The sequence below is a fragment of the Anas platyrhynchos genome, chromosome 9 (assembly GCF_047663525.1).
Source record: "Anas platyrhynchos isolate ZD024472 breed Pekin duck chromosome 9, IASCAAS_PekinDuck_T2T, whole genome shotgun sequence".
NCBI lineage: Eukaryota > Metazoa > Chordata > Aves > Anseriformes > Anatidae > Anas > Anas platyrhynchos.
Window position 1 is genome coordinate 5,798,043 of NC_092595.1, and position 26,736 is coordinate 5,824,778.

The 26,736-nt window shown below is 40.7% G+C and overlaps 1 protein-coding gene across 8 annotated transcripts in view; it reads left to right on the forward strand.

Moving 5' to 3' along the window:
- Window positions 1-26,736, forward strand: part of NLGN1 (neuroligin 1) — a 422,927-nt gene that overhangs the window by 93,198 nt on the left and 302,993 nt on the right. For 3 of the 8 annotated variants that reach the window (XM_038183683.2, XM_038183688.2, XM_013097484.5), the window contains exon 1: window positions 24,762-25,325. The exons of 2 other annotated variants lie outside the window; for them this stretch is intronic. The gene's annotated coding sequence lies outside the window, so the exon portion shown is untranslated. Of the gene's footprint in view, window positions 1-24,760; window positions 25,326-26,736 lie in introns of those variants that run through there. 3 more of the 8 variants (XM_038183686.2, XM_013097485.5, XM_038183687.2) reach the window with 2 other exon arrangements.

Consider the following 26,736-nt stretch of genomic DNA (forward strand, 5'->3'; position numbering starts at 1 on the left):
TCTACAGGATGAGGACTAAATTCTTCTAATGAAACTATTAATCATAAAGCATCAAGGACCACAATTTTATTCTCCCTATCCAATGATTTCTATGGGCAAGTGTATTAGGTGAGTATGAGGCAAATGTCTGTTGATTAAGGGCTAAGCTTGGAGTCTTCACCATGTTCTTTTGCTGAATGATTGATGAAGCTCAACTATAATTAAATTTAAAACCATAGATTTGGCAGAGAACCGTATCCATTAACAGGACTGATGTCATTCTATTCCATGTGATTCATGAACAAGTAGCAGTATGTGTTTCTTACTGTTTACCTGATGTCCTAGGACATTAAAGTTAATGGTAAAGATCTTGGGACATGGCTTTTTTCTTTTTTCTTTTTTTCTTAATATCAGAGTAAACTGTAAGCTTAACTTTGCCTAATTTCTGCATTCACAAAAGAGGAATAATGTTCCTAGAAGGTTTAGTATTCTGTTTATGATTGTTTAACATTCAGCATCAATGCTTTCATTGCACAGACGTTGGCATTTTACTCATTATCATTTTGGTTTTCATGCCAGGTTCTTGCAAGAAGTGTATTTGATGCCAGGTGCCAAATAACCTTTTGTCATCTTGCTGAATGAGGCACAGCTTTTGTTCTGCAGTCAAAAATTACATCCAGATCTTATGAGCATTAAAAAATATATCCATCTTTTCTTCTCCCTTCCTCTCTGACACACACACAATTTGGCAAGGACTTCTAGTACCTCTGAATCTATACGTTCTGCTCAAAGTGAGAAGAGAAATACCTCTCATTTCTTAAGATCATCTCTGGCCAATTAAAGACCTGTGCTAATTAATATTTTTTTCTAATCTGCCCAATACTTTGCTGTAAGGGTGCTGGCCAGACTGTAGAGCCATGATGTCTCTGTAAAACAAAGTGTGTTGGACCTTGAGACTTGAGAAGGCCCTAAAACATCAGAAATTTTACCTATAAATTGTTGTGTGCATTAACCACGCGTACAGCTACGTGTGCCAGATATATGTAGGATGATCGTTCTGAGTCATGCTTTCAAAAAGAAAAGCCAGAAGAAAGAACATAACACAAACATGTAAATCCTTTAATTAATTCAAGAATTATTTATGTTAAATTATCGTACATTCACAGGATTACACATCTGCATTTTTCTCAACACACTCAGCTATTTTAAACCTAGCAGCTAATTCCTAATTTGCTTTCATATATTCTTTGAAAAGAAAAGCTTAAGAATTCTTCTGTAAACCAGATCATTCCAGTGAAATCACTTTATTACTGCAATCCTTTATACAGCACTTTGGTGATAAAAGAGTCTATCTTGGAAAGGGGAGTCTTGGAATTTGCAAAGTGTTGTGGTAGGGGGTTGTTCTGTTTTGTCACTGTTTTATTAATTCCCCTTTTCACTTGGTTTTATTTTTAAATAAAACGGAGTGGAACAAACCTGTCCATGTATAAATCAACATAATCTTTCTCTCTATTTAATTCAGCCAAAGAAATGACTTTAAATACTCTCCTATAGTTCTCGAATAGTTTCCAAGAAAAAAATGTTTTATGATGCAAACTACTACCATTTCTTTCTCCAATAAACCTGTCAGGGGATTTGAGTTATTTACTTGCCCTTTCAGGAAAAAATAAAAAATATCTGAAGACCTTAAGAAAGTGTAGGCTTGATTCATTACAAATTACACAATGTTGTTTCTTAGCAGTTGAGCACAGTTTAGGAAAACCTCTCATCAAATCAGGGTATGGCTTAAAGACTCAGGGCTTGGCTTCTGTAAACTGCTTTACTTTGTGGAACCCAAGGGTGCTCCATTAATGGGCACCAGCTGAAGCTTTGGCCATCCTAGTCTCTTCAAATGCTGCTGTCTTTCATTTCCCAACTTGGTTGGCAGGGAAGTATTCAAAACTTCCTTGGAATTTAGCTTCTTGTTCTGCAGTTCTTTGACACGTATTTTATGATTCATTCCACAAGGACGGTTTCTAAAATAATAAAGCAGTCCCAGTGCCTGCTCCACTGATAGCTGTCAGTTTTCTTCAGTTCTGTCCTTCCGAGCAGAGTAATTTCTCCACTATTCCAGTGTGACTGGTGGTCATATCGAGTCATTATCTGTGAGAGGGATCATGTACAAGGCGCATCAACTTATATAAATATTACCTGCTTATATGTATAGATATTACCAGTTACAACCTGTACATAGGCAAGCCATATGCTGTTTTACTCGGTAGTGTCCAGTCTTTCCCTAAAACGAGCATCAGAAATTGCTGAGTGAAGACCAAAAACCGAATTATTAACTGCACTAATCCCTCACCTTCCTGCATGCAGGAGAGGAAAGCTGCAATGCCTTTACATGAATTAAGGATCCAATATATGCTTTAAGCAGAAACACAGTTTTAAGCAGATGCACAGTCCTGTGGAAGCCAAGACTTTTATTATTTTTTCCCCTCATTCTCTGTTTAACTTCTCTGGAGGGTGTTCTCCTTGCCAGCTCCTTTGGGTGCTGGGCTCTCCCAGCTGTGTCCAACACGGAACATCTCCCTCCTCCTCCTCTTCATTTCACTCTTCATCTCACCGCCGGCTGGCTCACATGCAGCACAGCGCAGCGCATCGCCTCCCTCTCCGACCCCTCGTGGGATGCCTGGCAGCTCGGCTGGGCACTCACCTTGCGCAGCATTTGTGCAAGAGGGCAGGGAGGATGTGCAAGAGCCAAAAGGGCTGTCAAATGTCAGGTTGTTGCTCACTGTGCAGAGGTGACGGAGGGCACAGGGAGAGAGCTCGTGACTTCTTTTCTCCCGCTGCTGCCATCCCTTTCTGTGTGGCAGCGTGACTCACGCGCTGGCGCTCGTGCTCCCTTGCCCCACACCTTCACAATCGCAGCCTCAAAGAATGTGTGGGGGAATAAGGAATAAAGCTTGCTGGTTTTTGTGAAGAGCAAAATAGGTTTTCTGCTTGGTAACTGGATGAAGTCCTTTCCTTGGATGACTAGCATGAAAATACACTGCAACCACACAGCGAGAAGGGATAGGGAGCCAACAGGCATTAACAGCACACAAAGGTGCAAACAGTCCTCGTTTAGGAGAGTCTAAAAATGATTTTTCTCCAGAATAGACAAAAGCTGTTATCCCACCATCAGGAGGGGCGCCTGCCTGCATCGTGCTGCGAGGCAGGAACGTATGGGCCTGTGGTCGGTGCAGGCCTGGGGTGGTGCTGGTAATGCAGGGACAGTGGAAGCCTTAGCCTAAGTTCCTCCCCTGGTTCCTTCCAGGACCACTGTGCTCCCTACTGTCCTCTTCTCACCTCCGCACCCTGGTTCTAACTAATTGGATCCGCTTGTCAAGATGATACAGATCTAATTACCCTGTATCTAAATTGCGCTGGAGGGTGACTTGGCAGAAGCACTCTCCACTCCATGAAGCATATCAGTATGAAAGATCTGTAACCTTTCTTTTAGTCACTCCGGGTCTAGTGTTGATTTTTCTTTGTCTGCTCTTGTGTTGGTTTCTAACACCTTGAACTCTGCAGTGCTGCTGCATGTTTAATAACCAAATTTTAGAACTTGCTGACACATTAGAGCTTATTGTCTGTTGGTTTATAACATTGATAAGTTCCTCCTAGATGTGGAGCTTTGTCAAATGTTTTCTGACAATCTAAATAACTAACATCTTTGACATTTACTGCACCCCTTTGCCAGGCTAGGCAGTAATAAGCTCAATGAAATCTGAGTTACTGAGGCATGACCTGAAACAATATTAGCTGTCCTTGATTATGCTCTGAATTTTCCTGCTCCCCTCCTCCCCAGCCCCAGTGTGATCCTTTTAATAGTTGTCTAAGACTTGCTCGACAACTAATGGGAAATGAACTGACTGGTAATTTCTTGCTGTGTGTCTGCTTGGCCCCATGCCAGTTTCTTGAAATGACGGTACTAAATATAAATTTTCATTACACCTTCTTCAATTTCTATGCTTGCTTCATGTAGTACTTTTAGATGAGCGTTGTTCGGTGCTGGTCTCTTATTGGTTTTAAGAACAACAATCCAGTTAATTGACAGTTTGGGATTATCACCTTTTCTTTTAAATCCTCACCATCACTTCTGTGTGTTGTGTCTTAGGCAAATGTCTGCCCTCTTCAGTTTTAAGGATAGGTACAGGAATAATTGCTGTATAGCCTTCCTGTTCCTTTACACTCCATCACCTTTTTCTCCTGTCAGTTGCTTGGTGTATAATTATGCTTAATATATCTTTTGGTATTAGTTGCGATGCTTTGCACTATTTGATGCTCATTTTTCAATTTGGCTTTCTCAAGTATTTTTGATTGCCTCAGGCTCTTGTTATAATTTACATAATCCTCCTGTATTCTAGATTCTTTCTACCTTTTAACGCTGTCATTTTATCCTTGATACTGTTTTCCCCATCCTTTCTTCTGCACGCTGGCTTCTGTTCTCATTTGTGACACATCCTGTAGATGTTTTATTGGAACAAGCATAGCTGGTAATATCCTTCCTTTACTACACTTGATTATCTGGACTTGTTTTAATTCACATCAATTTTCTTAAACTTGCTTCTTCAAAATCTACCTTTTGAAAAGTCCATTCATTTCTGCACTTTTTTTTTTTTTTTCTTTACATAACCTAGTGAATATTTTGGAGAGGCATACATGTCTTGCTTGCTGAATCCATGAGAATCTTCAAGGAAATCCTATCTCTTCTCAACAGTTCATTTTTATTCAAGGAAACAAAATAATGTGGGTTGCACATTAGGGTCTCCTGCTGTTTTAAATCATGAAATAGTATTTGCTGCATGTGAGCTATTGCTGAAATTGTGATAAAGTCACCTGAGGCAATGCTGGATAATTTTTAAGCCTGGTAACTATAAATAATAAAGCATGGTATAACATAAGTAAATAGATTTACTTGTATTGAATTCAGAGTTCTCTCAGAGTAGGACAATTTATATACACATATTGGGATCAGATTACCCACCACCTTCTGTTTAATGCAGAAGTTTTTGTTCGTGTGAAGTGAGTGTGGAAATTTCTAATCTGATGTGAGATTTTGTATATTTTTGTAATAATTTGCTGCAGATGTTGGCTATGCAAGATACAGATCTGCTCCTTGCTCTCAGAATCAGACCAAGTTTAGTTCTAAAGCAGGTAATTTTAAATACATTCTAGCAAGCAAAAAGCACAACTTGTATGACAACACTGGCCTTTCTTTCACACATTTGGAACTTTCTCTGTGTGTGCTACTGAGGATTTGGAGGATCTTACTGAAATTTTTATAGCCAAAGTAATGTCTTTCAGCAGAGGAATATAAAATTTACGTTGACATCACCAATAACCTGGGTTTGTCTGAGTCTGCTGCTCTCTCATGACATGTCACTGAATGTGTTTGGGGAAGACTTGTACGTGGAATCTCTAAAGAAACTATTGTAATGTTATTGTTTACTCTTCTAAAATATCAGGGGAAGATTCCAAGGAAGGGTAATTTTAACCAACTTTATGAAATATAATAAAAATTTGAAAACACAACCTCTTAGAATTTGAAGCTACTGCTAAATTAGCAGTTTTGATGCCTTTGCAGTGGAACGTTAACAGCTCTATCACTTTTTGACACAGACCTACTATTTTTTCTTAGTTAAAGTTTCTGTTACTGTAGTTTAATGGTTTCTAGTGCTGTTACTTTCTTCAGGTATGCTATTTTGAGAGATTTTTATTTTCCCGTGAAAATGAATATTTCAGTATATGAATAAAAAGGCATTAATAACTATATACTAAGCTTCACAGTGTATTTTTTTCAGAGACAAAGGCAAAAGGAGAAGCAGGTACATCAGTAGCTTATTGTTTGGTAGAGCTGTTTGTAGTAGCGACTTCCAAAATAATGAGGTGTCACTATGCCACTGTTGGTATGCGAGAAGGGCAAGCTTTGTGTTCTTTCTGTAAAGAGAAATCAAACTCTCCCTGCCTTTCTATACTTTGTATTTTTTTTCTATCTTCTTCAAAAAATTCTGCGCTGCCAAACAATTGTTGCAAGTTATCGCCAGGGGATTTTTGTTATTTTTATCCCACCCACCTTTATCTGTGGACTAGAAAGCATATTCAGTGCTCATCACCTGGTCCTTTCTATGATAGTATCTCAGCTTTAAACCATTTAAACCAGCTGCAAGTCATATACTTTTTCTCATTAATGGCTGAGGTAGCCAATGATTTAATCAGTTTACCCTCAGTAGATCAAGGATTCCATCTATGAGCTGTGAATTAACTCAGTATGTCCTTTACTTAATTTCCTTGTCTTTCTTTGGAAAATGCATCTTTTTAATGGGAACACAGGGCTCAGCTTTGCATATCAAGACCAGTTTTATGCCATTCCCTGGAGCATTAGAAAATGGGCTGTCTCCTTTCTTTTTTGTTTTGCCAATTTGGGACATGCACTTCTGGGAAGCAGTTATAATATATACACTACTGGTTGATAACCATATCTCAAACAGTAAGAAGTATTTTTCTGTGTTATCAATATAGACTAATACATTATTTAAAAGTAATTTGGTATGAGACATTACATGTGTCTTTATGTCTACAATATCTCAGTATTTTGTACATCCTCCTAAGCTATTAGACTTTGTATTTTACAATGAAAGAGCGTTTCACAGTTTAATTACACGTTTTGTACAAAATATTTCCATTTAAGTGTTCCAAACTGTCTCTTCCCTTTGCGTATAACCATTTTGGCACAGCTCCCATCCCTAACAATGGAAGTGTCACATATAGTCCCTAAGTGTTTGAAAATGCTTTTCTTTAGTTTTCGTTTAGTCTTCCACCCTTTCCAGTTGCTGTTTTAATCTATGGAGTGGCCTCTACCAGTGTTTTCACAGCAAGAACAATGTAACCAACAGTGGCTCAGGAGTGTCCTTACATTCCCAGAGTGGTTTACAAATCCCAGCATCCTTGCTCAAAGCCTAATTCTATTTTTGCCTTTTCTAGCTTATTAGACTAGATTAAAAACCCTCATTCTTGATAACCATTCATGAGCAGATACCTTGCTGCAGAAGACTGACTTTAAAGTAATTCTTCATACTGGGGAGGGGAATGTTATATAGCTAACGCAGTAGAGATGTCACTAAACATGAAACTACAACTCAATCTCATGAGTTTTGGAGATGGCAGGAACAGGGAATAGTCAGCCTTTTAGCCCACTCCAATACCTCCATCAGGAGAATTCTGTCTATAAGAGAACAAGTAAGAAAGGTCATCTTCCTGTGCGGTCAGGAAAGGAAAACAACATAAACAATTCATATTATTTATCCACAGGTATTCCCATCCCAAGCTCAGCAAGAATTTAGCCCAGAGATACAGACAGAAGACCTTCAGGATCTGTGTTAAACACAGCCAACCTGTTCTGACTGTAGGGCATAGAACTGGGAGGATGTCCTTCTGCATCCAGAGCATGCTGCATTTCTTCTTCTGCCTTGTTGCTCTGAAAGAAAGCTGCCTTAGCAAATCAGAATACTAAGGCAATACTATGCTGTTGCTAGGCAATAACTAGACGGTTTTTGTGTAATTTTCTACCTTCTGACGGATGATGCAACTAGTCTAGATTTGTTATCTCACTAAGTCCTTGTCCAGACAGTATGTGTTAAGAGACAAGGCTGGTGAGATAGTTGGATTGGTAAAATTAGTATTAATTAACCCAATACATCAAGAATACATAAAGTACCTCACATTGTTTGTGTGACAAATCCTAGCTTATGGCTCCAGAAGTAAAATGTAAACAATTTAAAGTATCACACTGCTTCTGAGATGAAACAATAACTCTTTCAGATGCTAAAAAGAAAATAGTAAGATGGAAGGAAGGAAAATAATAAAGCAAAGAGGAGTGAGATAAAGATGTGAACGTGTTTGAGGAATCAAGTGTTTTTTCAATATAAGTAAGTAACTGATTTGAAGTCTTAAGACATGTCCCCTATAATTTAGTAATGCCACCTGTTGGGCTATGTCACTCTGGCCTCATCCTTAGTATATATTCAGCCCAGAATGTGCAATTTACTTTCCGCACAATAGCATTATTCGAGTTATTACATTTGCCAGTGAAGTACTACAGAGTCTAAAGTACAACTTAACTTGGCAAATATTGAGTAAAATTGAAGAGATTCCAAAGATTACAGGCTTACTGTTGCCAGCGGCAGGTATAATACACATGCAGCTTGGCTTAAATATTTATTTGTTGTTGTTATTTGATCTGAAGGACTAATTTCAACTTTGACATCGGATAACCAGAGGGGGTTTCTTCCAGAACACTAACATCAGAAGGACTTCATAAATAGAGTCTGGCATGCAATTAAACTGTTTGGAGATACTAGGTAAACTTTTCACTCTGATGCCGAGTCTACTCTTTCTGACATCCAAGCATGCCTCTTGTGAGTCTCATTTTTTCAGTAGGTCAGGAGATCTAAGCCTTAAATGAAGCTGGCTGTACCAGGCACAGATTTTCATCACCAGTGGGATCACGACCTTGCAGTGTATATTGAATTTAAGTTTAATACTGTAATGGATGGGACTTGTAATAGAAATCACTAGATGTTTTGTGGATGAGTAATAAAGAGTAGATCAGAGTACAGAACTTTAAGAATACACAGTACGAAAGAATTTCAAACAATAGTAAATTTATACTATCTTCTGGCATTGTTTTTTGTGGTTTGGAAAGCTTATAATAAAATTCAGGCCCTGTCCATTATTTAATTACTTTGCTACATTTTTTGGCACTTTCCTAGTAGCTTAATAGGTAGTTTGCATAAAATGCTACCACTGTTAAATATCTGTTTATGCAGCTAGGAACACAGTGGTGTTCCTCCTGTCCTAATGTATCACTTAAATGGAGATAAAATAGTGATTACACTTACTCTTTAGGACCATAGACTTGGATTTACTTTCGGCTGTTGCTACGTATGTAACTATTTTGGCAGACTCATTTAAGTTTTTAGGAGATACCAGTACTTGCTGCTAGGGTTAGTCTGACTTTAAATGGAGCTTCATTTTACAGTCTTGTCATTAACCTGCTCATCTTTTGCCAGTAATAAGTATGAGCAATCCTGTTATCCTACCAGGAAAAAAAAAAAGGTAGCAAAACCTAAAAGTACAATGTTTGAAGCCTGGGAAAGAGCATTAGCTGCTGTATGGCATTTTTCTGTGTCTGTCATTACTGATGTGGAGGTTCCCTATCTTTGAAAAGCGTGAAGGTCAAGCAGCCAGACTCATTGCATGTAAGGGTTTGTGGCGATGTGCCTGTTCTGTTCACCTTTCCCAGAGAAATGAAAGGCTGCCTGAGACTGCCAGGGGTGGGTTAACAGCAGGGTCAGCATACCTGCTGCTAAAGTTCCTTCAAAAAGAAAGGTGGCATGCTGCAACCTTCACTTTGGAGAAGCATGCCATGTTTTGCAATGACTCAGTGGCACCAATCCTTTTCTGGCGAACACACTGTTTGTATTTTCCTACATTATTTAACACTTATGCCCAAATTGTCAGTTGGTAAGGTTCCCCTCCATGGGACTCCCAGGAGAGTCAGGGTGAGACTGATGATTTAATGACCTTTTAGGAGATGGTAAAATTAAGGGTCCCAATTATTGAAAATGATCTTGAATATTAGTGACAACAAAGCCTTCAAAATGGCACAGCAGGACGGAAATAAAAATTACATGGAAATAAAAGATTCTGCAGATTTCAAATTTCACATGCTCATAGGAGGTTTCCTGTCATGCTGAGTGAATCCCACTGAAAAACGGCAAGTTCTCCTAAAGTAGATGCAGCTTCCATGTACTGTATGGGTGGTTACATCTTTTGTTGTTGTTATTATCAGTATAATTATTTTGCTATGTTCTTCACCGTATTTCATGTCAGCAGTCATGCTAATTGAAACCTGAAATAAATTATTATTAATGGTTACAGTAGTATATCAATGGATCATAAATATACATAGTTCTTGAATAGTAACACTGAGCCTAAGAAACTTAATAACTTGCTTGAACATGGCATGAAATCACACAGGGGGATAACATATTTAGTATGATGAACAAGAGTGAAAACAAAACAAGTTTTCAGTGTAAACTTGAGTATCAATGACCTTTAAAAAGTTTTCAGAAGTTTGTCTGCACTCAGAACAGATTCCCTGTGAGTATATCACATAGCTCTTTATTTCACTTGTCCTGTCTCACCCTTTATCTATACACCTTTTCAGCTCTTGAAAAATGCCAATATAAATGTGCTGTGAATTATGTGTGCACATAAAAGTTCCTTTTCTTTTTATCCTTCATTAGGACATTGTGATTTATACTGATCAGCTATCCAGTGTTATGTCAATTATACCAGAATGGTGGCATTACTCTTTGGATTGAAGCAATAGGACAGACACTGGCAATACAGAGTACATCTTGCTTGTCAAGTATTGCTGAAGAATAGCTGTGTCCTTCTTTGGGAAGTATCAGAAAGCCTGAACTGAGAAGCAGGAAGCTCTCAGTCCAGTTTTATACTGTTCCAGTTAAAAAGAGCTTGTCCACTTTTTGTGATGAAACAAACATGTAGCAGAGAAAGGTTTAGAAGAGGGAAAAGAAAATTTATTCTGGCATCTTCTAGGCAGACATCCTGTGGAAGGTGCTAAAGCACACCTGAAAAGGCACACCCGGTCTTCATACTCAGGAAGCAAGAAGCAGAGAGCTTATCTAGGCCCCTCCATTTCCCTCCCGTTACTAGTGGTTCAAGCCATTTACACTTCTCCACAGCAAAGCAATGACAGCTATGTGCATGGAGTTTTCAATTTGGGTTAAAAGGAAGAGAAGAGGTTTCTGCAAGCCAGTTACAGTGGTGCAGTTTCAGAGCAGCTGCTTGTGACACCACAAACACGGCCTGAGAGGTGAGAGGACCTTGGCAATTTGGAAGTAGCATTGCACAGGTCCCTGCCGAAACCAAAGACAAGTAACGGAATTCTGCTTTCAGAAATCTAAACTTTTCAATAGCTAACATGGTAGCTGTCATGTTTTGATGATAATTAATTTAGATGACAATCGGTACCTTGGTCAGAAAGGGACAAAGAGAGGAGCCAGCTCTGATGAATGCTGTGTGAAAGACGAGGAAGGTCTTAGGCCATTAGTGATGACTGATGCTGTAGCAGAAGCATATAAATGATGTACCAAAGTAATACATTAGGGCACAATATGAAGCCCTGCTACACGTGAGGAATACATCGTCAATCAAATTTCCAGAGAAGGCCTTCTCTTTACCTAGCAAGGAGGACTTGATGGGAATTCCTGTCAAGTCTCCACTTGAGATCGAGTTTTTAAATGTTGGTGGATGTTTTAATTTGTAGACACTATTGGTCTGGGAGTGGTAATGTTTTGGCTGCTAGTGGAAAGGAAGTCTTGCTATTGATATTAGGCTCTTTTGAGTTGGGTGCATGGATTGTTTTGACTTTGGTTACTTTAGAAGAATAGTTCTGAGATACTTGGAGAAGCACACACAGGCTAAAGTTTCTGATGGCTCCAGTAAATCATCTTAGCTGTCAACAGCACGTGGCAGCTTCCAAAAGAGATCAGCTGTCTTTTGCAGATGTTTGACCACTAAAAGGAAGTCCTGCTGGTGCTGGGTAGAACTAGTCCTGGGGCCTTTATATGCCCTAATATGGCTGTATCATCAGCCATGCTGCCTTGTTTGGTGGATTTAAGTCTTGTAGAAAGGGAATATTTATTCTATCTCGATAACACTTCGTATTTTTTATCGAAACAGGAACATTTCCTTTGCCCAACCAACATATTTGGTGCAGTCAGTGAGGCATCTTCAGTTGTCCAGTGCATGTGACCTCCATGCCTGGGAAATGTTGTGGAAGGGTAGCTACGTATGATTTCTGAACTCAGGACTGGATTCAGATACTGGGCAGTATTTTTCAGATTGCTCTTGTAAGGTGTAATAGTTATTTTGTGGCTTTCTTCCTGTTCACATCAGCAGTTCCCTCCTTTCTGACACATCCATATTTTTAGTTGTTAGCTTAGAAATAGTTTAATTCTACTATCAAACTGCCAGGAAAAAGCATTCAATGCCCTTCCTCACAGTCTTTTTTTTTTTTTTTTTTTTTTTTTTCGAATTCTTGTGAGCTAGCATGTTCAATTCAGTGCTTTGCATATCCCAGCTGCCTGTGTATTAACATATAGAGTCCCAAGACTATAAACACTTTTCTCTGTTTGGCGTGTTTGAACTAATGTATTATTTAGCTGAAAAGTTTCACTTTGTTTGCCTGTTTCAATCTGTACTAGATTTTATTGTGTTGAGGCCACTGGCTTTCTCAAATAAAGCTGGTGTCTCATTTTCAGTATGTTGCATGGTCTGAAGAATTTTGTCTATTTAAGAATATGACACAGCACATAAAACTGTATTTTGTGCATAAAACACACAGTAGAAAATGAAGTTCAAGTTTATTATACAAGCTCTAAAATCTTTTCATTTTCCATAAAAATGGAGTGCAGAAAAATCCAGCTTTTAACTTCCTCTGAGGTTACTGTCCTCCTGCCCTCATCCCATTTCACGTGCCTTACAGAATGATATCATTGGAGTAGTCAAATATTAAATCTGAATAAGGGTAAGGATTTATGTCCCCCATTAACGCTCCCTTAATATTTTCATTTTCTGTCCGTTCTAACCAAGTATCATCTTTAAAGAGCTATGTTGTAGATGGGTTAAAGAATCAGTAAAGACATTGGGACATAATCTGAGCAAAAGTATATTTTCTGTCTGGCCCATTCCATCACGACACAGCTGAAAGAGAGATTTAGGCTATGAATCAATGGAAATGTGATCTGGATTTTTAAAAGGACAAAAATAAATAGAAAAGATGATCTTGTTTCAGTAGACAGGTTTCTTTCAGTAGGAACCATAAGCCTCCAGCTGTCCTCTGGCCTCAATTTTGTTTAAGTCAAAAAAACGGTGTGAGAAATGTATGTTGATTGCAATAATGATTGGTTAGAAAGCCTTTAACCTGATTTTATGTGGGCTTTTATGTCCTTAAGAATTTTATTACAAATATAGCAACATCTGTGTATACCAGCTCATGGTAAAGGAGTGCATTGCTGAAAAAACGGTGTGTTGCAGCCTTTTTGTGCAGCTGGTAGAGCTACCTAGCTTCAAAAATCTCCAGTGTAGACTAAGTTAAGTTTGAATCCTCATTCAGTAACAATGAAGTTCATGTGTTTCTTTAACCTACCATTCACTGCAAATGGCTCACAGTTTCCTGAAGAACTAATAATGAGCTGACGGGTTTGGGGGGAAAAGAAGTTGTATTTAGAAGGCTTTGTTTGAAGAAATCTTTTTTCTGGCTGTGTCAAGTCAAACCTGCTGTGAAAAGCAAAAAGTTTGATCTAGTTGTGGGTTTGCTCTTTTATTTATCAAATGCTTGCTTCGGGGATGTTTCAAAATACAGATCTGAGACAGAATAATGTATATATGTTGTTTAACATTGGTTTAAAAACTTTTCTTGATTGCATAAGTTGCATGACTAGTTTTTCCTTTAATTAACAGTTGACTTTTTTTTTCTTTCACATATAGTCTAGGTAATGTTACATCTATATAAATCAATATAATAATGACATTATATATGTATATTGTTATTTAACCATTGCTCTCTAGGGCATAGTTATGACAGTCATATTTTACAAAGAATTTCCATAGACTGTTATAATAATTACAATCTGTTCTGTAGTAAAACCCTGCAAATCAGCATTTTCTTGGCATTTCAAGGGTAGTAATGGTGTTGTATGGGTAAATAAGTAGCAGAATCTCTGACTAACATGATCCTGTAAGCACTGCAGGAAATAACACATGCAGCATAAGCAACTAAAACACTGAACAAATGAATAATCTTTATACTTCCATTATTACAAAGACTTTTTTCAAGTCATCTAGCATGAGAGCCACCCCTGAATTTATGCCTGTAAATGTCAAAATATTAATATGCACTGGTGTCATTTGGAAACCTGTCAAATGTGCGTTTTGTGCTGTCTTGAATTATTTTGTATGTATATTAAGTAGGCATCAAATTGTGCTTAAATCAAAGATAAATGATTGCTGGTTTGGATGTCTTTTTCTGAGAACTGCCCAAAAATGAGGATGAAATTGGAAATTGTATGCAATCATGTTTCCCCAAGAAACAATGATCTAAACATTAAAATATATAAATCTTCCTTTACATGATATCTAGCCAGAATGAACTCTCTAAATATTCCTTCTAGCGAAATTTTTTTATAAATCAGATGCAATGTATGCTAACATCGATGTGATGAATAACATCTCAAAGATTTCTTCCTAAATAATTTTCACCCACAATTTTTTCAGAGAACCCAAACACACAGAGGACATGATACAAATAATCTTAGCATTGTTTGCCCCGTTTTACATCATTATCTTAATCCATCAAGGCATCATATGCTGAGCACTGTGCCCAACGTAGTTTAATTGCAGCCATAACTTGTGCTGACCAGTATAAGATAAAAATCTTTTCAGTTCACAATATCATCTGTTAAGGCAAGTGATATAACCTAGAATATAATATATATATACATATATAATTTATTTTTTTTCCTGTTAGTTTTCTGTGTCCTGTATTCTACTTAGTAACTTTGTTTCCTTAATGCATTATAGAAATTTTTCAAAACATACTGGTTCTATCCATACAAATGTAAGAATAACAATTCTGATAAAGTGTCAGAAATACAGATGTCCAGTATGGAATTATTTGGATGCTTCTTGTACAAGATCCAGAAAATATAAAATGCGAACTATAGAGTAGGTCCTACTCACAACTTTTGGCCACCTAAACAGCATGGACATCAGGTAGAGAAGATATGTTGGGACATAAGCAGGAGAAAGAGAAAGGAAGACTATAGGGATCGAATAGAGAGGGGTTCAGCAGGTGGAATTTAATGCTCTTCTCTAGGAAATGCTGATTATCAAGGTATATTAAGGAATTGCCTCTTTTACTTGGAAGACAATTTGTCTTGACAAGTCTTTTAAGGAGAGCACGTTAAAAGCACAAGGGAACTGAACTATTGAGAAACGATACTGTATGGGAGTGAATATATATATTACTTGATATGGTGCCGGCGTATTCAGCCTTTATTATTATTATTGCAAAGCCCTTTATTTCTCTCTCTGTGGACCATAAGAAATATCCTCAGAATCCTAAGAGAATGGGACTCCAACTTCAGGCATTCAGTAATGAAAGCAATAAGCTATTTAGTTTTGCATTCTGCCACAGTAGCTATGTTTTCTACATCAGTGGCTTATTGCTGCCTATCAATTATATATTTATTTCGTATGTTCATCATAAAATGAAAAGGCTAATGAAAATGTTTGGTATAGATACACAGTTGCTGACCTGAAAGGTTGAAAAGTGATGGCTGTCAGCAAAGAGCTATAGTTACTTCCCTTGGGATAATTCCGCACATCACACTGACAGGATACTTCTGCTGGTGCTTACGGTTAAATATTGATGTGCTCCCCTTACTTGTCACACCTTCTGGTGATACTCTGCATTGCTCCCGGGTACCTCCTGTACCTTTCAAATATATACACTCCCATTTTCCATTCTCATGGTTTTATTCCTTTGTTAACCAAAATACTTGGCCTTCTCTTCTGGAGAGAACATCTGAAAGATGGAGTATTTTTAGGCCAAGTGTTTTCAAAGCCAGTTCTAGCATACTTGTTGTCTGACAGTCAGCAAATGTCCATAGCCAGAACTCCACACCCTATATACTCCTACCGAATAAAATACAATAGTGTGCACCTCTTTGGTATAACATAGTTTTGTCATTCAAAGATAAAAGTCAGAAAAATCATGGCAGGTGTGAATCCTTGGATATATACAGGTTCTTTGTTATCAGATTTTGCCTCTGCATGGCTTTCTGTGCTCTGGGTTTGTAAAAATTCATGTCTGTAGTTGCGTGAGTCAGTAAATTGTTTATTTTCTCAGTGGAAGTTTGCTCAGGACATTGAGGAGCTATTTCCTCCTAATTAGTTCCCCAGATTCCTCTTATAAAAAAAAATCTTAGGCTTCAAGGAGTCTGTTTGGGGTCATTATTTTCTTGATAAATATACTCACCACCACTCCAGATTTCCCAGAAGGGAGACTGCAGGGTAGAAGAATGTTGTTTTGCACGTTATATTCGATGATTGGTTCAAATTACTCAATTTACCCAGTATTTTCAAAAAACAATCCTAAATCATCAGTCAGCCACATCCTACTTCCAGTGCTGATGCCAGACAGTCATTTTTCCTCAGAGCATCGTTGAACATGAGCTCTCCTCAGCTTGTTTCATACTTTGATGAACCAGATGGCTGCAGGGGCGGGTACTGAGATTTGAGATATTTCATTTGAGATGTGGATAGTTGTTTCCATTGTGGGTACTCTGTTGGAAAGGAGTGGACAAGACTGATTTTACCTGTGCTAGGCAGAAATTATTGACTTTTAAAATTTACCATCGTATTTTCCTAAACCACTCTGAGAAGTCGTCAGATTGTATGCTAAGGCAAGGTGCCTTATCTCGTCTAGTCTTTGAATGGCATCTCACAACTGCACCTCTGATAATGCAGAAAGAGGATGTCATTTGTATAGCACCTGTTAATGAGACAAGCAACATTGTTTTGGTCTTTAGATCAATAAACGGTTCCTCAAGAGTAAAAGTATATCCTTCATTTTAGACTCAAAGTTGAGTTCCATCCCGTGTAAAAATGTTCATTTTCACCTGTCACAAAACCTTTCGTGCTGTGTATCTTGTGATTATTACATTGTGCTCGTTCTTTGATAATTACTCACCTTTACGATTCAGCGTTATCAAGCACAGCTTCACATTTTCATTTATTCTCTAGGTGCTGAACTCAATCTAACAGAGATTTAGGCTGCTTGAAACACCGGGTTTAGGTTCACACAGCCTAAACCCCACCTAAATCCCAGCGTTTCCTTTTGGCCTTCAGAGACACTGAGACAGCTGGGTAGACTGGGCACTGCAAGCTGAGTAGAATTACAGATATGCAACACTGGACTGTAGCAGATATATTCAGATGCTTATACAGACACAATCTTATTCACATCCATGCTAGCCTTACAGCAAAATATTTACAAAACAACAGCTGTCAACTGTTGTGCAACTGATTGCACAGCAGTAGTGTCCATCACATGGTCCCATCAGCCAGGGCTGTTTAACCCATAGACAGTTGTGGAAAGAGGAAAATACTGCCTTCAGATAATTCCCCCATTAATAATGGCAAGTGCAACATTCATCTTGCAAGCCAGCACCTCTTTGCCCCTCTGTAATTGACATCATTTTGAAAAGATAATATTCCTAGCGTTGGGGAAATGTTTTGGATTATTTAAGTGGAAAATTATTTGGCTGAAGCCTGATTAAAAACTGAAAATATAGCAGAAAAAAAAACTTTTCTACTGATTGAAAATACTCCTTTTTTACTCCTATGATTATGAAAAAAAACCTTACAGATACTTCTTGCATTTGCCATCGTATGATTTCTTGCCAAGTCTCTGAGCTGCGTGTATGCAACACAATCCCTACAGCATTGTAAACTCTGAAAACAGTTGTGAACAAAGAAAACGAGAAGCTGAGATGTGTGCAATTTCTGCATATTACTTAGTATTGAATTGCACCCATAATACAACACTAGCAACAAACTGAAGCAGCAGCAGAGGCCAGCTCGGGCATGCAGGAAATGCAGCCACGCTGCCTGCACCCTCTACTGGCTGATGCACAGACCACAAATAGCTTTCACTGATTTTTTCTCAGCTGCAGGAGAAATCCTGGAATAGCATTTACCAGCAAAAATAAAATAGCATCATTATTAAAAATCATAGGAATTTTGAGCCTCCTATTTGCCTGGAGCAGGAAAGGAAGTGAAAGGTGTGAGGAACAGAAAACTCATGCAGTCTTTAGTCTTGGCGGAAAAACTATTTGTAGACAACCACTGCACTCACTTTCTACAACAGAGAATGCCAAACTTTGCCACAGAGAGAGAGATTAAGCGGCATTGTGCTTATTTGGAACGCTAGAGACACTGTTCGTTTAGTTCTGCAAATGCCAGATGTGGAATAAAAACATTGTATTCTGCAACCAAGGCCTTCTAGAAATTTGAAGATTAAAATTCCAAGTCATGTCTTTCTGGTTGTGGGATTCCGTTTAGCCACAGACAGGTGTTATAAAATATTTGTACAGATTTCACTTACAGTTCTTTCTAGCAGGCCTTGTATAAAGGACAACTGAGATTTCAAACTCCATGTAGAGTGCGTATCGTAACATGACCATAGTGTATAGAGGATAATATATGCTCCTGCCTTATGGCATCAATTAGATAATAGGCTCACCACCGTTGTTCTATTCTGCCTTGTCTTTCCTTCTTTGTCTCTCTTTTTTTCTCCCTTTCTATTCTTTCTTTTCCTGCATGTACCTAATGTTCCTGAACATTGCAAAATTATTATTTTAGAGACCCAAATCTTCCTTTTGTAGAACAACAACAACAAGAAGGAACATTTGGATAAATTTCATTTTCTCACAACTTCTGTATCTGCTGGTTTTCATGTGGGCAGACTGCTGTTCTGAGCACTCAGCAAGATAACCCTGTATCTCTGCCTACAAGGATGCGAGCAAAGGCTTCCTGAGGTTGTTTTTTCTCTTGTACCATACAGAGGTATCCTCAAATATTGTGCACAGAGTAGTGGTACTGTTTGTCCAGTTTTCTAGTGGGGTTTGGCAGCCAGGTACTGCAGATGTGGTGTGATCCGGTGTCTGTAAGTGCAGCCAGAGACAAAGCAGTGCATCATCCAGTACGCTCCTGTCACACAGCTAGGAGGAAGACTTTTGCTGTTGTTGGCCTGTTATTAAATCACCAGAAAGACTGGATTTTACAGGAATAATATTAATGGGCTGTAAATAATGGCTTGTTTATACTGCAATGAGATTTTCAGAAATCACAAGTGATTTGGTCTGTCTTCAGTTTACTTTCTCAAAAGTAACTTTATTTTCAAAGGATTAATGTGTTCCCCCCAAGGCCTGCAGTCATCTGGTAAAGATGACATTTCTTCAGGTCCCTCAGGTTAGGACCTCTTTAGGTCGCTTTGCCTTGGAAATTCTTGGCATTTTTTTTTTTTTTTTTTAACTCTTTGCATTATCTGTATGTTCTTGCTTGCACAGGTCTGTTTAAGACAGCGTGGTTTGTCATTGCCTGGTGAATCAGATCTCCAGACATCATGAGCTTTAAAACATGCTAAGATAAGCAGGTGAAGGTATTGCTGCTTGTACAGTGGTATTTTTATATTGATACTATCTCCTGGCTTCCTCATCACTACTGAAGCTGATTAATGCCTGCGGAATATAGGGAGCTTTCTTTTTCAGAGTATTTTTCTCTTGGCTCATTATTTCCTAACACTTATTATAGCAGCGTTTCATAAACCTGTGGCGTCGACTGCTCGGCAGAAGCAGCAGGCCCCACGGCTCTCTCTGGTGCCTGGCCTCTCTCAGAGGCCCTGTGAGTGCCGCTGCAGCACGGAGCCGCCGCTGCACCTGCGACGACTGCGCCTGTCGGTGCCAAGCAGCTGGGGCTGGCAGGGACGGCAGCACCCGGGCCTGGCTGCCCTACACAGGCAGCTCCTTGCCAGAGCAGCCCGCGGCCCTCCCGCTCCTCCCTGCCTCCGAGCCTCCTTCCTCCTCCTTCTCCTATGTGTGAGGGGGCGACTCGCATAGCTCTGCCCTGGTGACTGAAATTTCAGAATGGTTTAAACGGAGACGAAGTGGGAAAGGTAAAATAGCTTGGCTCAAGGTCTCCACATGGTCACTGATAAAGCTCCTGGTCCCCAGCCCTGCACCCAAACCCAAGGCCTCGCCGCCTTCTTCTGACTGCGGCTCGCATTCAGTTGGTTGACAGTGGTTTACAGCTCTTTAGGAGTGTTTTTGAACTGCGTCTCTTTTCAGTTGTGAGGAATTAACTGGGACTGCATGGGTTTTAATTAATGCATGGTGTTATCTGGTGCATCTGAAAGGAAATTTTAAGAAATATCTTCGCAATGTCGGGCTCTCTTGGCCAGGAGCCATAATGACAGCCAGGCTAATTATATCGGTCACTGAGTTATCAGTGCAATCGTAACTGGAGGCAAACAGACTCCAATCAAGTCAAGAGAAACTGGAAGTAAAATAATGATATATTTCACAATCATCTTATTACTGACTGATTTAAATAAGGACCTAAAATGCTTTATCAGTGCTGAGAGAGTGTCAAGGTTTCAGCATCTTAATTCAAAAATCTTGAAGCTTTCCCTGTTTATGGAAACCGGCTGGTGGAAAACTAAAAGATGTTCTTCATTAAATGCATGCAGAAAAACAATTTACTATTTTTACTTGCAAATGCTAACAATCCAGCCTACATTTTTATTTTTCTGCTCAGGTCAGGTATCAGGAAACAATCACGATTCTCTGATAAGGTTCCTCTAACTTCCATTTAATTACACCAGAGATGAAGCTGGCTCGTAGTTCTCTGTCCTTTTCTTACTGGGTCAAAAAGAGCACAAGCCACCTGTAAACTGACATAGCGCACCACCTTCTTTGGAGAACATTCCCATATGCTTTAAAATTCAGTGTGTCAGAAGTAGCGTACTGTCACAGCACCCTTTTCAACTATAGCTTTAAGCTAATTTAATTAAAAAAACAGCAATAGATTGGCTTTCACATAGTGTAAACAGAAAACTCTTTTCATAAATGCGTTTTGTAATTAAAAAAAATAGTCTAGCCCCATGTTTTTCTATATTTGGTCACTGCTGTCTTCAAAGAATAGCTGAAATTTTGGAAAGGGATGGAGCCATAAAACTCTTCTGGGCTAAAAGTATTCACAGCCATATAAACAAGGAAATGGATTTTATAATTAATTCAGAATTCCCTGGCAAGTGCACCAGTGTAACATGTTGTAATCTACTGATGAAGTTCCAGTAAGAGCACTGGCAGTGGCTTTCTGTATCAGCATCAGTCCTTCACCAGCACCTGAAAGAACCTGAGCTTCTGAATGTCAGAGCATCCGTGGGTGGACCATGCTGTCCGAGCATCTGGTCGAGGCAGTGCGGCGTTCAGAGGTCAGTCTGCAGGAAGAGGTCTTGTGTGGCCCCTGTGTCCCACGTCCCTCCCCTTCCCCTGCCCTTGGGAGATGTGTTGTAGGAGCTCACTGCTCCGAAGGAAATTGACGGTGAGATGTTGAGGCTGAATGGGCATCTGACACCTTCCAGCCAAGCTTTTAATCCAGGAGGATTCGACTTCACAGAATGCTTTGCCATCTATCAGACTCTTGGTCATGGCTGTTAATTAAATGTAGATGCAAAATAAATCTACAGTGCAGGGATACAACATAACCAATTAAATATTCCAGTACAAGGTGCTAATGATAAAAAGCGAATGTCACGGAGGACAACCTGTATGATGTCCGAATACAAATCCCACCAGATGACACAATGTACGATTCCCATCACGGGCCGGGAGGAAGGGAACCGCTGACCCTGACCGCTGAAGTCAGGCACGGCGGCAGCGGTAAGGACAGATGGGATGTGACAACAGGCTCGGGGACTTTTTTGGAGGTGAGTGAAGGGATTTGAAGTTGAAACACTTAGGCTATGTGCATCTTGTTTTCCCAACTCTTGGTACATGAAAGCCTGGCCGTTCCTAAGTGACTGAGTTTTTTGGATACAAGGAAAGTATCACAATTTTTAAATGTGGTTGTTTTTATTAAAGAACAACATTAAATAAAACAAGTAAGGACGAGTGCTTGAAGTGACAGAGGGACTGTCAGTCCCCTGTATCTTTGTGAAGAGTCTCAAATGGCTGCACCGTGAGGAGGGACTGAGTCTTTAAGGGACTCTGTTCTTGGCAAGGTTAAACCAAATGAATAGCAATAACTAAGCAGCTGTGGCTGACTAAAGCAGCTTATAGACAGGCATTATAATTTCATTAAAGGTTTGGCGACTGGGGGCAATCTAGAGAATGTAAACGGACAGGTGAGTAATCTTAAGTAAGTTTCAGGAAATCAAAGAAGATATTTAATGAAGTTACTTGCAAGAAACAATTTAATGAGCCATCCTGAGACAAGCAAATTAATGAATAATTAGAATGTTCTATATGTAAACAATCCTACCTTTTCTACCTATTAATAATGTTAGTTTTTTTTTTTTTTTCCTGGGAAATATATCCTGAACAAATCTATATTTAAAAGAAAAAGATAATACTATCCTAAGTTGTATGTTTCAATAGCTCATGAAATTCTGTCAAAGAAAAGAAAAAATCTTACGAGTAATACTTCAGATGAGTACTTTATATACCTCAGATACATATTTTAGCTTGGTTTTGCTCGTTGGTAGCTTCTTTTTTCTTTTTAGTGTTTCATTGTTATGTTTTGCTCTTTTTTGAAGTTAGGTGTTTTTGATGAGGGTTGTATGAAGAACTTCAGGTTCTCAAAACTGAGAGAAAGGAGCAGAGAGTTGTTGTAGCAAAGAGTTAAATTTTAGAGTATTATAGGACACTGGTCTGTGCATTTTCCATGGATTCTTGGTCCAGCCCTATGCCCCTTCTTAGACCTGAAACCAAATCTTGCCCCCACGATTCGGTTTTCCCCTTTTCCCAGCAATATTTGGGATGGGAGGTGATCTGCTCTGCTGCTGAGGTCCTTGGAGGGAAGAAGTGAGGAGAAGCACTCAACGGGAGGAGCAGAGTAGAGTGAAAGGTGGTGGGAAGTTAGTTATATTGATCCTACCACTGGGGATAGGACAGAGCAAAAGTAACGCCATGTGTGAACTGGTATCACACACAAACTGCTGTGAGAGGGAATTGGAGGAAACCTTAACCTGCTGAGCAACAACTTGGTGTCATTTCTGCATGAGTTAAGATGGTTTAGGGTCACTGGGAGGCTTGACTGCCAAAGGTGGGATTGTAGTCAATTGGATGGGAGTTATGTCCCCCCAAAAATCTATGGTAGAGGGACAAAAGGGTAGAGTTTCCCACATAATTAGTAGGGGACAATAACCTTACATGATTCTTAGAACAGTCTGACGATGGCTCGGGGAACCTGAAGAGGCTTCATAGGTCCGCCCTGAAGAAGTGAGAGGAAAACTGGACAGCTTGATTCCACTGGCTCATCAAATGAAAACAAGGGTGTATGTAGTTTATATCCTCATTATTTCTTACATTTCGGTGAAAAAAAACCCACCACCTGAAGATAAATTTTCTCCAGGCTCTTATGCAGATGAAGAATGGCAGAATAGCTCACCTGGTATTGCCCTAGTTGGTGATAGTTTCAGGTTGTAGCCACCGTCTGTAGCTGGTGGCAAGTGGCTGATATTCATATGCACATTTTCTTTCTGGTTTTGAAACCTTTTTTTCCCCTAGTGTTCCCTTGAGAATAGCATAACAATGTGCATAGGATTGCTCTGTCAGCAAAGACTATGCCTTTCCCCCCCTTTATCTGAGAGCCATTTACTTTCAGCTGCAGTCAGAGAGTTAAATTTCAGAGCACCGAAGGATGCTGGACTTTGACAATTAATCATGGACTATTACAATTATTGATACTTACCAGGTGAAAAATGTGCCCAGGACAGAATTATTCCAGTACACAGAAATGTCACAGGATGAACTGCTGCCGTGTGCTGTCATTCCTGCCATGGACATTTAGATATAGATCCTCAGTGGGACCCGGAGACGTAAATAGCTTGGTGTGGCTGGGACTGGCCTGTGCCCCTCTGGGACGTGCTCTCAGGTGAGGGGTGTGAAAACCCAGCAAGTCTTTGGGCACCCTCAGGCCTCGCCTGGGGCTTGGATACAGGAGTGGGTGTGCTGTGCTTGATTAGCGTCAATATTTTAAAGCGAGGTGGATGTCAACACAACAAAATACAGGTTTTTAGCACAACGTGAAGGGGAGTCTCTCTGCAAATAACAGGAGATGCTAATGAGCTCTCTCCAAGAGGCTTAACACAGGATGCTTATAATCTTTTAGTGTGTGGTTGTGTCTGTTCTTAAAAAATGAATAGACCTTTCAGAATTCAAAGGACTATTTGCTTTTCCCTTCTGATCTGGCCCTCCTTTCTCCCACATACTCTGCCTTGCCAACTTTCCCTCCGTGCCGTGATCCTAGAAGACGCGCAGGCCAGGATCGGGGCTGCTTCCCTCAATTCAAAAATAAAAATTAAGCGTCGAGAAACGCTTCAAAAATACCCAAAATCGAGAAACAGCGTGCAAAAGCCCAAAACTCGCGTGGTTTGTGTGTGGCGACAGCCGGAGAGGGAGCAACCGCTGCTGCCGGCCGCCTGCCCCCGGCGCTGCGCGGGGCGCAACTCGCTGCGCGCTGCACCGCGGGGGCGCAGCGCCCGGGATTTTTGGGGAGGGGGGGGGGAGAGCACGGCTGCGGCCCCCTGCCAGCAGCAGCGTGAGGCTGCGGGGAGACCCCCGCATCGGGCTCCCCCCCTCCCGAGCTCAGGCTGCTACGCTCCGGCCGCTCCGACCCCGGGGGGAGCCGGGGCGGTGCGGAGCGGTGCGGAGCGCGGGGGCCGGGGCTGCCCGCGCTGTTCGCCGCGCCGCCGCTGGGGGTATCTTTGTACCATTTTTCATCCAGCAGCAATTCGGAGTGGAAACGTGGAATAGGGGGAGAAGAAAAAAAAAAAAAAAAAAAAAAAAAAGGAAAAAAAAAAAAAAAAGAGCAGATTTCTCGGCGGTTTCGGCGAGCCGCGCATCCATCCAGGAGCCAAAAAAGATTAACCCAAAAGCTTGCCCCCCCTTTCCCCATCACCAGCACCCCCTCCCCTCCGCACGCACACTCACACCCCGTTCCCACCGCACTCACACTCACGCTCACACTCACACTCACCCACCACCCTCGGGGCACCGGCGCGGCTCGGAGCCCAGCCGGCGGCCAGCAAGCGGATGGGCTTCGCCTGGAGGGCAATTTCGGACCGGGGGCGAGCTGTTGGATTAGTCGGATTATCTGCCTGCTTGCAGCCGGGGAGAAGTAGCGTTTGAGCGTTTCTCTTGCTTCGCCTGATGGTCGGATTTAAATGGAGGTGGCTCGGCACGGATGAGGCTCCATTCCGGATGGGGATTTCCAGCCCCGAGCCGAGGAAAGGGGAGAAAAATACCTAAAAATCCAGCTCGTTGCGAAGTGGCCGGGGCACGATTGGGAAACCTCCGGCACCCGGCGGCTCGCAGAGAGCCGGGGGAGGCGAAGCTGAATTACAGTTTTCAGCTGCGATTGCAGAAAGCGGCCGTGAACTGGTAAATACTTTGATGCTGCCGGCTGCGGGGCGAGCCCGAGCCGGGATGGGGCCGGGATAGGGCTGGGATGGGGCCGGGATGGGGCTGGGGGGGGTGCGGAGCCCCCGAGCAAGGCTGCGGTGCTGAGCCCGGGGGCGCTCGGCAGTGCGGGTGTGTGTGCATGTCCGGTGCCTTGTTTTTTTTTTTCCCCCCCCTTTTAAAATTTTATTTCTAATTTTTGATTTTTGGGGGGTGGAAGAGATGCTGGCAGGGCGATTTGCAGCCGCCCGTGCCCCACAGCAACCACCCCCCCCCCCCCCGAACTTTTCCTGCGAGGGGCGAGCCCGGGGCTCCGGGGGGGCCCTGCCCGCCGCCGCCGTCCCCTCGCTCGGGGGCTGAGCGCTGGAGCCCCCCGCCCCTTCCCCGCCGCCGCGCTGGCCTCGTCTCCCCTGGCTGAAGGAAAATCAATTTTCAGCAGGCTTAATTAAAATTAATCAGTCAAATTACTTAATATTAATTGACTTATAATTAAAGCCAGAAAGTTACCTTGGAATCAGCAGAAAGGATGCTATCTCGGAGCATCCTAAGGATGCGTGCGGTTCCAGATCAATCGCATTAAAATAATTGTTGAAATAAACCAAAACAGAGCCTCGTCTCAGCGTTGCGTTCCTGCTGCTGCAGGTGCCACAGCCTGGACAAGCCATTTTCTTCCGCAAATTTGCCGACCTTTTTAAGGAATATCATTTTAGTTTGACACTGCTTTTGCTTTCTGGAAGGCCAGCTTGGTTTAGCTTTAACTACTATGGCATTAAAATCCACTAGGAAAAAATGGAAATATATCTTATAGATGCTATAAATATCAAAGAGAATGTTTTTAGCACATTTAGATGTTATATGAATTTGAAATGAAGCATTTTATTATTATTTCCCAGCAGAAGTGTAAGAAATTGTTTTAGGAAATATTTTGTCTACTACTGGCTTCCACTGTGGCAATATTTGTATTTGTCCAGAACCTTAGACCTTAGCAGGACCAGGCTGTACTGGTAAATTCACAGAGATAGTTCATATCTGAAAACATGTATTTGCGATAACGCTCAAAATAACTTTTTCAGGCTCCCTGAATTCCTTGGTTATTTTTCCAGTTTGCTTGTTTTTACGGTAGGAGCATTTCCAATGCATCTACAGATTATCACTGCTGAAAGAGCAACACTCTGAGCTTTGGGAACTTCTTTACTTTTTCTCTGGGCTGGCTTAATTGAAGTAAAGGATACTTATGAAATTGCACGCTCTATATTACAGGCACAGACAAATGAAAGACCTTTGTATGATATAAAAGAACATTTTAAAATAGAGCCCATTACTTAGGGCCCTGTTTTTCAGAGATACTGATTCCCATTGACTGCACTGAGACTTGTGTGGGTTCAACAGCTGT